The 13,133-nt window shown below is 39.3% G+C and overlaps 1 protein-coding gene across 1 annotated transcript in view; it reads right to left on the bottom strand.

Moving 5' to 3' along the window:
* gstcd (glutathione S-transferase, C-terminal domain containing) overlaps window positions 1-13,133 on the bottom strand; it is a 169,064-nt gene that overhangs the window by 92,565 nt on the left and 63,366 nt on the right. The window lies entirely within an intron of this gene.

Raw genomic sequence — 13,133 nt, 5'->3', positions numbered from 1 at the left:
TTTAAAAGGGGAGTTATGTCCACACCTATCGAATCATATACACCGAACTTTGTTTAAGTCAACAAGAAGGAAATCTCAAATAGAGAAAAGCTGATGGAAATTTGTTGGCCTCTATCATTTGAGATTTAAAGCCACATTTGCAAGTTGCCGATGTAAGCATTAACAGTGCAGTTCCCCGAGCATTGTTAATTCAAGCAAACCTGCCATATTCTCTAGTGCAATGCACTACTTAATACATGATAGACCAGTACTAATGGACCATAGCAAACAAATGATAACAGAAAATATTGGCAGATATCCAAGAATAATTATACAAGTATTTGTACAGAACTATACCTAAGGCAAGGAATTACTGTAATCAACAGTAATCTTCACAGAAAATAGTGCACGATACTAACCACAAATATGACAATCTTACCAAAAGCAATGCAAGTAAAGATTCATATTCATGAAGTGGGTGCAATTCATTGAATTGACTCAAATTCCTTGCCTAATATAACTAAATCATTGCTGGGATCCAGGTTTATACCAATAAAGTAGATAGACACAAAATGCTGGAGTAATTCTGCAGGTCAGGCAGCATCTCTGGAGAGAGGGAATGGGTGACGTTTCGGGTTGAGACCCTTCTTCAGACCAAGTGTCACGAGAGAGGGAAATTAGAGATTTGGAAGGTTACAAAGAACATGCTAGGTGTAAAAAGGTCAAATCAAAGCAGACAATGCTCAAGGAAATGTACAATAGTTCATTGTTGGATAAGGAGAAGGTGACAATGAGGCATACAAACAGTAAAATTAATCAGAGCGGTGAAACTGGTAGGGGAACTAGAGTGGGGGAGGGACGGAGAGAGAGGGTTACTTGAAGTTAGAAAAATAAATTTTCATACCGCTGGGTTATTAGCTACTCAAGCGAAATATGAGGTGCTGCTATTATAGGAATAATGTATATAATATATATTATATATAATGTAATAATAAACTCCTTTGTGACATCTATACAGTATTCATTCCACATATGCTTAATCCTTTACAACTTTGTTGACACTAGACAAAGTTTGAATTATTAAACTGCTTTTTACCACACCACATTTAAACTTGGATTTACCTAGCTCAACTTATATGATACAATAAAGAAAATGTTACTGTGCTCCACTTTAGAAAAGGACTTTGTTTAAGTTACATTTGCTAGAATTTTTCAATCTCAACCAGTATTTAGTGTTTTAAGTGTCAAATATGTATTTTACTTCCAAAACAAAAAATATCCAAAATAATCTGTGCATTAACATTTTTTTGCTTCAGTGTAAAGCCATGAGATCTCTGTTTACCTACAGTCTCAGAGGGAACAAAATTAAGGCTAAAACCTTAAATAGCTGATATCTAGCCTTTTAAAATGCAAAACAGGAACAAACTTTTTTATATCAAGCTCTCACAGCCAACACCATTGAAAACCATCAAAAATTAGGTTTATTAAAATCAATTTATAATTGTGTTTATATAGTTGAACTGATGTTACATTTGTTTGTAATAAAGTGCAATGCATCCATTTCTGCTACTGCAGATACTGTTCATAAACCTGCTGGCGGCATGATGTGTTGGGGCAAGAGAGGAAGAGAACAGTAATATATTTGTCATGTTGCGATCAAATTTCCATTGATTGAATATTTTATTATCACATGTGACATGTCACAGTGAAATTTGTTGTTTTGCACACCATACACAAGTATGCAAAGAGTTGCCATGTATAGGGCACCAACAAAGTTACAAAGTGTTCAATGTAGTCCCCAATGGTCCCCCTTTGTTCTCGTCGGCACCCCCAAGTCGGGTCCATGATGGTCCACTTTGGGTGCATGATGAACAAAATCCATTCATTAATCTACCCAAAGAACATTAACAATCCTTTAGGAATTAGAAAAGAGCACCTGCTGAATAAAGGCATGGGGATGATAATCCATAAGATTTTTTGAGTGAGTTGTTAAATATTACTGCTGATTCGCACAACGGTGAAGAAAAGCTGCATGACAGTGTCAAATGAAGAAAGACACCGACAGGAAATGGGGAAAAAAAACAATAGTGGCTGGAAACCAGAGGGGCAGTAGTTACCTGAAATTGGAGAATTCAATGTTCAGACTGTTGGATTGTAAACTACTTAAAGTGAATATGAGGTGCTGTTCCTTCAGCTTGCCTTCAACTTTTGAAGCTGGTGGAAATACACGGGAGGGTGGTGAGATGGATGATGAGAATCACGCCAACTCTATCCATGACAGCTGAGGTGCAAGAAGCAGATGAGATGTGGTCAAGAACTATGTCAACCATAACAAAGGGGAAGCAACAGGTTAGGAGAATAGAAGAGGTACTTCTGAGGAAAGTCTCATCATCAGAGCAAATATCAAAGAAGTGGAGGGAATGGAAGAATGAAATAGAGTACTTACAGGAGCCGGGATGGGCGGAAGAGTAGTCCAGGTTGCTAGGGGAGTCTGTAAGTTTGTAATGGATGTTCATGGCTGGCCTTTCCTTTTCCTTTGAGACGAAGACAGAGATATCCAAGAGAGAAGGGTAGAGCCAGGTGTGGACCAGGTGAAGGTGGAGATATAAATGGAAATAGACTGCTCTCTTTACTGGTAATCATAGCTTAACTGTTGAAAGTAATATCCAGTATAGGAAGCTTCTATTTATTTGCTAAGGCTGTTTAAAATAAAGAAGTCTTGCCTCGTTCAGTGTGACCAAGCTCACACTGGGCGATCGTTCGGCTGAACACTATCACTCAGTCCGCCTGGGCCTACACAATCTCCCTGTTGCCAAACACTTTAATTCCCCTTCCCATTCCTATACTATCCTTTCTGTCCTGGGCCTTCTCCACTGAGGCCACACACAAATTGGAAGAACAGCACCTCATATTTTGCTTGGGCAGTTTACAACCCAGCAGTATGTTGATTTCTCTAATTTCAAGTAACTCTTGCATTCCCTCACTCCCCTCCCCCCTCCTCCCTCCCCATCCCCCCTCCCCCCCCCCCCCTAGTCGTCCTACTAGTTCCACTGTTCGCACCCTTGTACCTCTTCATTAGCACCTCTTCCCCAGCCACCAATGGGTCATTATGGGCTCCACCCTTCCCTGGTCATCTGTTACCGGTCCTGCTTTGTTCTGGCCTTTTCTTACCTCCATTTCCCTCGACTTTCAGTCTGAAGAAAGGTGCTGATCCAAAACGTCACCCATCCTTTTTCTCCAGTGATGCTGCCTGAACCGGAGTTTCTCCTCCCCAGCAATTTGTGTCTATCTTCGGTATAAACCAGCATCTGCAGTTCCTATTCTACACAACATTTCACCACTGTTGACGAGATGCCGGTGGGGTATCTATAGTGAAGCAGCTCGGTGCAACTAGTTTTTGGATTATTGTCTTCAAAATAAAGAAGTCATGCCTTGTTATCTGTGTGGAAGAGGTTTCAAATATGCACTCATTTCATAACAAGACTCATCTTTAAAAGTATCAGTGGTTTCAACAAACTCCCAATCTGTCATCTCCAACCTCTTTCTAACATCTGCAGCTTTAAATCGATTTTCAAAAATTATCAACCCCAGGGAACTGTTACTGGATTCCAGAATTCTTGGGTCTTATTTTCAATGGGTGCAGATATATTCACACTGTTTCATCCTTGTGAAATGCCCATAAATTTCTTGGTTTGTTTTTCTGATTTATTTTGAGTTACACTGTGAATTGGTTTTGGCAGAACATTTTGTATTTTATAAAATTTGCTTGTGCTTTCATTGGTTTGCAAAAAATGCTAATATCAAGATAGAACTTAGTTATGTTATTTTTTATTTTAACCACTTACCAGGACAAAAGGTAGAGAAAAACAAAAATGGCACTGCTTTTAATCAACGTAAGCCTCATCATTAATTATTGTCAAAAGACTTAGCAGATATAGACCAGTTGAAAATGTGGACAGAGAAATGTCAGATGAAGTTTAATCTGATCATGTGTGAAGTGTTTATTCACAAAATGCTGGAGTAACTCAGCAGGTCAGGCAGCATCTCAGGAGAGAAGGAATGGGTGACGTTTCGGGTCGAGACCCTTCTTCAGACTGAAGTGTTGAAGTGTTGCACTGTGTAAAAGGAAATGATACAGCAAATGGCATAATTCGGAGTCGCATTGATGTACAGAGAGATCTTGAGGCGCAAGTCCATAGCTCCTTAAAAGTGACAACACAAGTAGATTGTGTGATAAAGAAGGCATAGGGCATGATTGCCTTCCGGTTGAGTATATGTTAGGAAGTTCTGGAAGTCACGTTACAGTTGCATAAAACTTTGGTGAGGCCACCTTTGGGGTATTGTGTGTAGTTCTGCTTGTACAGGAAGGATGTGAAGGCTTTGGAGAGGGCGCAGAAGAGATTCATCAGGATGTTGCTTGGATTAGAGAGTATTAGCACTAAGGAAATGCAACAAACTTGAACTTTTTTTCTCTGGAGCATCAGAGGCTGAGGCACAACCTCAGAGAAGTATAAATTTATGAGAAGCATAGAATGGAAAATTGTTACAATCTTTTTCTCGGGATCAAATACTCAAGGGGAGGGGGGGGGGTTTAAGAGATTTATGACTCAAATTTTGTTTTACACAGGAAGAGGTGGAAGCAGATATGATGGCAATGTTGAAAACGCATTTAGACTGGCACATGAACAGGCAGAGAAAAGAAATATAAAGACCACATGCATCATGATAGGCACCAACATCATGAGCTAAAGGGCCTGCTTCTGTGCTGCACTGCACTGATCTATGTTCCATGTTCCTTCACAACTGTGGGTCAGCGCTGAGAACCATAACAGAAATAATTACAGGGTACAGTTGTGGAATTTTATGAGATTAGTACAAAGTTGTTAGCAATGGCTAAAATTGCTTTCAAAATAGCTGAGGGACATGCTAACAGATTTTGTTTTTAAAGCTGGTGTATAATTGTTGCTGCTCCAAGACGTGGATGTTATCAATGACATACAGAACATTTTACCCTCTTTATGAACTCTGTAAAAACTTTATAAATTCAAGCGCAAGTTGAGAAAACATACAGCACAAGACTCCTTTGCAGTTCCACGATAATATAGCCATATCAGACAGGCTACCACACATGTCATGCCATTCCAAGTCCAACATCAGCTATTTCTATGAGCTCTGTATGGTTGCCAATGAGTGCCTATGCTCATGTGGGTATTTGACTGAAATTATCAAAATTAATTTCACTTGCCATTTTCAGAAACACTGAACTAACTTTCCATGGAAAGAATAAAAGGGTTCAATATGTGGTTCTAATTCTGGAAATATCTCCATGCTTTCTTTCAGGTTTGCTGATATTCCAACAGGCTGGCCTGGATTTAAATGTTGATCTTGAAACTGATAGCATGAAGTGCTAATCCACTATAAAAATAACAATTTTCCACTGTCTTCAGCTGTTGGGGCCCTGTTCTCTGGAAGTCTTTCCCTAAAATTCCCTGCCTCATGTTTTCCTTGAAGACACTCCTTAAACCCTAGCTCTTTCCCCGAGCTTTAGATCACTGTTTTTAAAGGATCTCTGCCAGCATGTCAACACACTTCTCGGAATGGCAAGCAACCCTCAACAGAGGATCCATGTAAATAGGGCGTGGAACCACATATCGAATTAAAAAACCTTAGATGAAAAGCACAAAGTCTGAATTAAAAGCAAGCGACCTGATCTGATCCTGACAGAACCCAAATGCCTTTGAAATGGTTATCAATAAATAAGTCCTCAGACGTGGATTGGATTGAACTAACTCTTCATTGTGTGCAATTCTGGTCACCCCTGGTTCAATCCTTGCAACCTCATGTGCAGTATTGTGCTAAGTTTGATGTTCTATGTTCTATGACTCGTCTTAGGCCTTATCTCAACTTTCAGGTTGATGCCCATTTGAAATTGCAGTTAATTTAAAATCAGAAGAAATTAAAACGACGTCTTGTTATTTAAACCAAACTCTCTCAAGTACAATAATGGTGCATTCTAAATAACTCCAACATACCCAAGAAATGTTTAAAACATACTGAGTCACAAGATTATCATTAATAAAGAATGCTAAACCTCTAATTAAGCTGCCTTTATTAGCTTCAGAGTAGATAAGGGGCATTATTCTCAGTAGGGCATTGCTCATTTTGCACCAGTGGTTCAGCTGCCAAGTTTGTAAGTGTTATTAGCAAGCTGTTGTGCAATTACACTTGCACATTGAACAAACATCAGTACAGCACAGGAATAGGTCCTTTGGCCCACGATGTCAATGTTGGCCATGTTACCAAATTAAACAAACCCCAACTGATGACATATATCTTTCCATTATTTGCATGCTCACCTGCTCATCTAGATGCCTCTTACATGTCACTATCATATCTGCTTCAACCACCTTCCCAATCAGCACGTTCCAGGCACCTCCAAAAACGTGTACAAAACTTGCTTTCCACATCTCTATTAATCTTCTCTCCTTTCAGTTTAAAGCTATGCCCTATGACATATGGCATTTCCACCCTGCAAGACTATACAGTCAATCGTGGCATTTCCTTCAAAGCCTTTTGGAAGTTTAGTCACATTAAAGCCTTTTGGAAGTTTTGTCACATGTAAATGCACTTCCTGATGATATGGCATAACATTGGGTAAGATTTTTAGCCAAGTTGTAACTGAATCCACACCTGACTTGGGCTATCAAGTGTACCGAGAGTGGACAGTTAGCTCAGCGTTTTGGCTAGCTGTTCCAGAGATCGGTAACACTAACTATTGGCTTCACTGACATTCAAACACAGTAGGTCATTGCTGACAAGTCTGGCTGATAAAGAAATCAGTATCAGCTGAGTGTGTCACCTCAGGGATGAAAAGAATAAAACATAACATGTCAAAACACAAAGTGTTGGAGTCTGCACAACAAGTTAAAGCCTGCAGACACACACCACTCATCTACCAATCAACACTTACAGTAACTTCATCGAAATCCAAGAGTTTGTTTCCCCTTTCATGACTCAAAGAAGATACCGAAACTGAAGGGAAACCAGATTGAAAAGATTATGGAAAATTAAAACAACAGTTAACAGGGAGCTGTTGGGGAGATAGTACAATGTCACTACTTCCACTCCAATAATCTGCGCATGACATTTTAAGATCAGCCAAAATGATTATGTGTGGAAGCCATTAAGAAAGAAAAACATTGATTGCATGATATCAGCATTTCATTCTGTTCTTTTCTCAAATCTTCAGTTTTTAACATATTTCCTCTTCCTTTCTTTTTTCTCAAATAATAGCATGGAATCTTTAACGTCGTCTCAAGAGGGTTTTGGTTTAATGTCTGATCACAAAAAGATAGCATAAGAGGATGGCACAGTGGCACAGCTGGTTTTTGGGATGTGGAAGGAAAACCAGGGCACCCAAGTGTGTAGATTGCCCCAAGTGGGTAGAGAGTGGATGGGAAAGTGGGATAACATAGAACCAATATCAATGGGTGGGTGATCGGTGGTCGGTATAGATTCGGTGGGCCGTAGGGCCTGTTTCCATGCTGTGTCTTTAAAAAAAAACATTAGTGCAACACTCCTTCAATATAGTACTGGAGTGCCTGTACATTATTGCAAAAGTACTTCTGGGGATGAGACTACCAACCTTCTGAAAGTTGCGAACTCTATCATTTAGCTAAATGGACATTACTGCACAGAATAAAATTTAAATCTCAAGAGGATTCAAATCCTATGTCCTATCATAGTACTTTGCACCACAATGGGAGGATAACTTTTAAAACTTAATTTAGAATAATTCTTTATAACATTCTGAGGGCTTCATTGGAAACCACTCATTATCTAATATTGTGGTATAAAATTTAAAGTCTAACACTAAAATTATTCATAATATTTTTGATTTCTTGCAAAATATTCCCCTCCCCCCCACTCACCATCAACAACACCACAGTCACATCTGTGGAGTCATTTAATTTTCTTGGAACCATCATCTCCAAGGACCTTAAATGGGGGGCCACAATCGACTCCACAGTCAAAAAGGCCCAACAGAGGATGTACTTCCCACAGCAGCTGAGGGAACACAATCTGCCACAGACAATGATGGTCCAATTCTATACTGCCATCGTTGAGTCCGTCCTCACCTTCTCCATCATGGTCTGGTTTGGCTCACCCACCAAGCACGACATCTAGAGACTGCAATAAATTGTTCGGTCAGCTGAGAAGGTTGTTGGCCACAACATTACCCCCCCCCCCATCGATGAACTGCACACTGCAAGCGCCAGGAAGCGAGCGGGCAAGATTATCTCTGACTCCTCTCACCCTGGCCACAAACTCTTTGAAGCACTTCCCTCTGGAAGGCGACTCCGGATTGTCAAAGCAGCCACAGCCAGGCATAAAAACAGCTTTTTTCCGCGAGTAGTAGCTCTACTCAAGAACCAAAAGTCTGTAGTCTCTTTTTGCTCTGGTTTATTTCACTTACATGTTTAAACCGTAATGTGTATTCTTAATGTTTTAATGTTTTATTCTTATTTGTTTACTGTATGTTTGTGTTGTTACTTGCGGGCGGAGCACCAAGGCACGTTCCTTGTATCTATACATACTTGGCCAATAAACGTATTCAATCATTCATTCATTCATTGATTAACAGTGCAAAGTATTAAAAGAGAAAGCATTTATCTAGCTAATTGAACATCAGCAATAAATGTATCAAAAAATGTCAACACACACTCGCATGCGACATCGTGTTGATTACATATGCGAAGACATTAATTAGAAATCATTTTAATTTATATAATGGGCGTGCAAAGCTTTTGTGCAGTAAAAACATGAAAATGCCACTGGAGAGTACAAATATATAATGGGGCTGGATACGCAATTGGGCTGAAAAAACATGAACCATGAGTTCCAATTGAAACCAAATTATTCACAGCGGGAAAATTGTCAAGTGGGAAGTAGAAGGAACTGTAGGATTCTTGTACTGCTTCATAAGCAATTATATGGCAGAGTGAAGAAGCTTGTAACATAATCTATTATTTGCTCAATATCAAAAAAGTTTAGTCATGGTGTAGGAAGGATAGTGCTAGTGTATGTGGATCGCAGACTAAACTTTTTTAAACAGTTCTGCAGAGTAGATTATGTGCTATGTTGTATTTTAGTTTAGTTTAGAGATACAGCACAGAAACAGGCCCTTCGGCCCACCGAGTGGACCTGCGATCCACATACACTAGCGCTATCCTTCCTACACACTCTGGACAATTTACATTTTTTACTGAGGTCAATTAACCTACAAACCTATATGTCTTTGGAATGCGGAAGGAAACCGGAGTTCCCAGAGAAAACCCACTTGGTCATGTTGCCGACCCTGCTTTGTTCTAGCCTTTCCTTCCCTCTAGTTCTCTCCCCTCTCCATTCAGTCTAAAGAAGTGTCCTGACCCAAAATGTCACCCATCCTTTTTCTCCAGAGATGCTGCCTGTCTTGCTGAATTACTCTTGCACTTTGTGCCTATCTGCGGTATACACCAGCATCTGCAGTTCCTTTCTACCCAATTTTCCACCATTGTTGGCTATATGCTCTAGATAGAGCTCTTAAGGATAGCGGAGTCAGGGGGTACGGGGAGAAGTCAGGAACGGGGTACTGATTGAGAATGATCAGCCATGATCACATTGAATGGCTCGAAGGGCCGAATGGCCTACTCCTGCACCTATTGTCTATTGTCTATGCCGGTGATGTATCTGTAGTGAAACAGCTTGGTGCAACTAGTTTTTGGATTAATGTCTTCAATACCACAGCTCGGATGTCATCCTGGCCCATTGCCATTGCTATATCCTATTTACACAGCCATTTCTTGTTATCATATGGAGTGAACTGAACTGTAGAAACAAGGAACTGCAGATGCTGGTTTGCAAACAAAGCTGCTGGAGTAACTCAGTGGGTCAGGCAGCATCTCTGGAGAACATGAGTAGACGATGCTTCGATGCAGAACTGAATTGAATTGTTTTCAATTCAGGGGTGAATTGAATTGTTTGGAGATTAGATTCTGTGATAGTAGGGGATGTGGTCTTGACTGCCCATGAACAATAGCACCCAAATATTATCAATATTTAAAAAAATATTTTGCAAATATAAACAGGAAAGAAATGAAGGCAATATTTTGTTAACTGAAGTATAACCAAAAGATTCCCAACCTAAAAACACAGAACTGTTTCAAATTGTGGAGTCAAGCATTCATTAAATTGAATAAGAAATGCATGAGTAAGCAATGGAAATTGATCCACGTTTGGCCAGTGTTGAAATACACTGTTTTGCATTCCCTTCAAGAAAACAATGAAGTATCTATTTAAAATATAGAAACAAAAATAGAAGGCTTTGAAGTAAAGTATTTCCTGCCTAAGGTTGACACAAAGTGCTGGAGTAACTCAGTGGGTCAGGCAGCAACAATATTGATCACAGTCTCATAAAAGGAGTTCTGTGAATTTCTTACAGTTAGTAACTTACCAAGGTTTAGTGGTAAAAATAGATTCATTTTAATATAAAACTCATGTAATATTCAAAAAATGTCATTTCCAACTACCACAAAGGTACTATGGATGTATGCCCAGCAAACTGATTTTTATGGACAAAATTGATCATTTAAAATAACAAAAATAACAAAAATGTAGATATTCTATGTAACACTTACAATATTAACCAATGAATATGATGGCAGTGGACATCAAGTCTGCTGTTATTCACATTAGGCTGGACATTTTTAATGGATAATTTGTGAAGAAATAACGAAAATTCTCATCTGCAGCAGAATTTCTCCCTTTGTCAAATTACTCAGTCCCCGAACAAAACAGAAAGTGATGGAGTAACAGCGGGTCAGGCAGCATGTGGAGGGGATGAATGGAAAACTTTTCAGGTTGGGATCCTTCTTCAGACTGCGTTCTAAAGAGGGGATAGACACAAAAAGCTGGAGTAACTCAGCGGGACAGGCAGCATCTCTGGAGAGAAGGAATGGGTGACGTTTTTGGTCGAGACCCTTCTTCGGACCATCTAAAGAGGGGTCTTGACCTAAAACATCACCTGTCCTTTCCCTCTACAGATGTTGCCTGACTCGCTGATTTCCTCCAGCACTTCATCTTTTGCTCACGATGCCAGCATCTGCATTTACTTGCGTCTTCCAATAAATCCACAAGTTGGACACAGGCAGCAATTGTTGAGCGTAGGCGACTTGTTCTACCTGCTTTTCATCAAAAGATAGTGACTCGTGCCAGCATTCAGTCTTTTTATTATTTTAACTTTAGATTGCTATTCTTCAAAATTGCACTGAGACATTAGGTGCAACGGGCTATCTGGCTGAGATATGGCCAGTGCAGTGCTCAAATGATATCCATACACATGTAGTTTCCCATAGAAAAGTCATTCCTATGATTTGCAGGAGGAAGCCTGCATGCATTATCTCTTTCCTGATTAATGCTAATTTGAGCACAATTTCTACTAACGGCAACTCCTACTGAAATACTAAATCATACAGACCAGAAGATATAACTCAGAACAGACCAACATAGTACCTGGTACCTTCTGTACTCTAATAATTTACCAGTTTCCCTGCTCTCCCTCAGTGGGAGTTTCCAAAGTTATGTGGAGGGTAACATTTCACCTGTATAAAACTAGAGCTATTTAAGAGTATTAAGATGCAATGGGACATACAATGATTCATAAAAGGAAACCAGATAATATGCCACAATCAAAGATGACATAAAAACTCTCAATGCTCATAAATGGCCAAAGAAAGGCCCAGTCTTTTGACAGTCTGAAGTCATTACAATCTCTATTGATTTGCAAAATTAAATCTCAAATTTCGTGCAGCTGTTTTATTAAAGCTTTTTTTTAAAGTATCAGTTGTCATGTAATCAGGAGATCTAAGTAACACAATCACAATGCTGATGTTTCTAATGGGATATCAAAATCTACAAAGGCATTTATAAGTAAGATTATGGGATTAGATTCAAGAATTGTGCTTATTGAAAATCTTAAGGCTGATGTTAGGAAACCATTATATTAAATGATAGCTTCGAAACCACTAATCTCTAAATGGATATTTTTATGAGCAATGCATTTCTGCTGATGAAAAACATTTTTTTTTTGCAGAACAAAGCCCCTTATGTATGCATGATTTACAACAATAGAAAAAAAGTTTTTCTTTGGAATTGCCAGCAAATTGCTAATTTTCCCAAAAGTTGAAGAATGGAAAGAAGTTTCAAGCTACTGGAAGTTGATGCAACATCTAGTATGTTGCTTTTCTGCAGACGACAGAGAGCATGAAGTAGAGAGATAATGTTGCACATACATGGTCTGTACGGAAAAGAAAGAAATTGGTATCTATTTTGCATGCAATCACAACTAAAGCATGAAGCATTTTTCTATTAATGCTTTCCTACCAGCGCTCCTCTCCAAAACATCTGACGTGATTGTTTTTGAACTAATGTTTGGCTGCCACTCTGATGACCAGATTATCTTCTTATACTCTGATGACCAGATTCGTTTTATTTTGGCTTAAAAAGAAATCTGAAATCACCCTACAGTCTGAAATAAGCAAGACAGTTAGAATTAATTTTTAATACTTCAATATTGATACAAATTTTGAAACATCAAATGAAATTGACGTCTGCAGCTTAAGAACAGGGGAGAGTAAATGGCTGACATTTTTGAAATGATAATGAAGGTCCATTTTCAGATGGACAGGTTACTTGAGCTGGATTGAGTGGAGCTGCATCGTCAGAAAGCTCCCACAACAAATCCTTCAACACGATGAGGACTGGAGCTAAAACCAGTCTTAATCTTCTAAGAATACCAATTCTTAGGCGATGTAGCATTTCAATGGATAGGAGAGTAGGAGAGAAGAGGGAAGAGGGATGGGTAGAAAGGTGACCGTGTGGATAGAAACTGGATGCTCCAGTTTCCTCCCACATCCAAAAGACAATGGGGTTTGTAGATTAATTGGCTTGTGTAAATTGCCCATAGGGTCTAGGGAGTGGGAAAATGGAATAACATTGAACTAATGAAAACAGGTGATCGATGGTCAGTGGGACACGAAGGGCCGAAGGGCCTGTTTCCACTGTTTTCTCTAAACTAAACTAAACAAAGGGAGTATCTATAATTGGGTGAGACTACA

Source organism: Rhinoraja longicauda, chromosome 1 (assembly GCF_053455715.1).
Source record: "Rhinoraja longicauda isolate Sanriku21f chromosome 1, sRhiLon1.1, whole genome shotgun sequence".
In the NCBI taxonomy this organism is placed as follows: Eukaryota; Metazoa; Chordata; class Chondrichthyes; order Rajiformes; family Arhynchobatidae; genus Rhinoraja; species Rhinoraja longicauda.
The sequence above is the reverse complement of the archived record's forward strand: the minus strand, read 5'-3'. Positions and strand labels throughout refer to the sequence as shown.